The sequence below is a fragment of the Psammomys obesus genome, unplaced genomic scaffold, assembly GCF_907164565.1.
Source record: "Psammomys obesus unplaced genomic scaffold, mPsaObe1.curated_primary_1811, whole genome shotgun sequence".
Classification (NCBI taxonomy): domain Eukaryota; kingdom Metazoa; phylum Chordata; class Mammalia; order Rodentia; family Muridae; genus Psammomys; species Psammomys obesus.
The window spans coordinates 323,073-324,583 of record NW_026590050.1 but is presented as its reverse complement, the minus strand read 5'-3'; the positions used below and the strand labels follow the sequence as shown (position 1 = coordinate 324,583).

Genomic DNA, 1,511 nt, shown 5'->3' with positions numbered 1-1,511 from the left:
GGAAGGAAGGAAGGAAGGAAGGAAGGAAGGAAGGAAGGAAGGAAGGAGAAAATACTCTCCTTACGTAACTAATCCCACACCTTACTGATTTTGGTGGATAGAGGGTTGGAGACAGGGTTTCTCTATGTAGTATTGGACCCGCTTTGTACACCAGGCTGACCTCAAACTCAAAAGAGATCCACCTGCCTCTGCCTCCTGAACTCTGGGACTAAAGGCGTGCACCACCCCCAACCCTGGCTCTTACTGATTTTTTAAACCTAGTTTAACTTCATTTGTTATTGGTATATGTTTGTTTTTTATGGATATTAAAGTATGTATTATTTCAATTTTATTTTAAGTTTATATTCATCTTTTTGTTAAAGTCAAGATGGTATTTAGAGATGACTTTTAAAAAGTCTTTTGATTCATTGACATTTAAATAAAAAACCCAATATTTTAAGTTAATGCAAATTACCTGTATTATAACATTTTCTTAAAACAATAATTTTGTGCTGAGTATAATAACAAATGCTTTTAATCCCAGCATTCAGGAGGCAGGAGCAGGTGAGTCTCTGGATTCCAGGCCAGGCTTGTCTACAAAGTGAGTTCCAGGACAACCAGGACTACACAGAGAGACCCTGTCTCAAAAAACAAAAACAAACCTACTAATTTCTGATGTATTAACAAAAACAAAACGTCATATTTGCTTATGTTCAGTTTCTTCTGTGAGAAACACTAGATTAATGGTTCTCATTCAGGACCATTAGCTCTCCACAGAACATTAGACAAAGCCTGGAGACATTCTTGATTATAACAATTTCAGGAGATGTGCTATTTGCATTTAGTTGTTATCAGATAAGAAAGCACAGCCTAGTCCCCACACAAAAAAAATCTACTCTTCTATACTAATATATGTGTTCACATACCCTTACTTTCTGTATAGCTTTGGCTGTCCTGGAACCCTCTTTGGAGACCAGGCCTCAGGCCTGGAACTCATGAGATCCACGTGCCTCTGGAGATTAAAGGCATGCCCTACCACTGCCCAGCACCTTTACTTTTCTTAGTATTGCTACCAAAGTGCAAGAGTATGTATTCCGGTGATTCTGGAAAAAAAAAAAAAATCAAAGAAAAGCTGTAAAGTTGTACTTGGTTTTGGTTTTTGAGGCAAGGTCTCACACTCCGGGTCTGGATGGCCTGAGTCTTGCAGGAATCCTTCCCAGTGCCAGGTCCAGCTTCAAAGTGTTTCTTTAGAAGAAAAGTGAAAGTTTCCCACTTTCCCACGTTAAAAAAAAAAAAAAAACTGTACTAAATTGGCTAAAGTTTGTAGGAAGAATGAACCTTCAACCTCTGAAACTGTAAAGATGATGACAGCAACAGCAACAAAATTCACGCCAGTTTTGGCGTCATAATTTAAACTGCAAGAGTTCCACAGCAATAGTGTACTGATTCCATCAGCGAGCGCTTCCACTATACTCCGCGTTAGGCTTAAAATGGTCAAGTATTCCATCAGCGCTTCCACTATACTCCGCGTT

At 39.0% G+C, this 1,511-nt stretch overlaps 1 protein-coding gene across 2 annotated transcripts in view; it reads right to left on the bottom strand.

The window, feature by feature from the left end:
- The window catches only part of Znf786 (zinc finger protein 786), a 17,326-nt gene that overhangs the window by 11,497 nt on the left and 4,318 nt on the right, over positions 1 to 1,511 (bottom strand). The gene's annotated exons all lie outside the window — the stretch shown is intronic.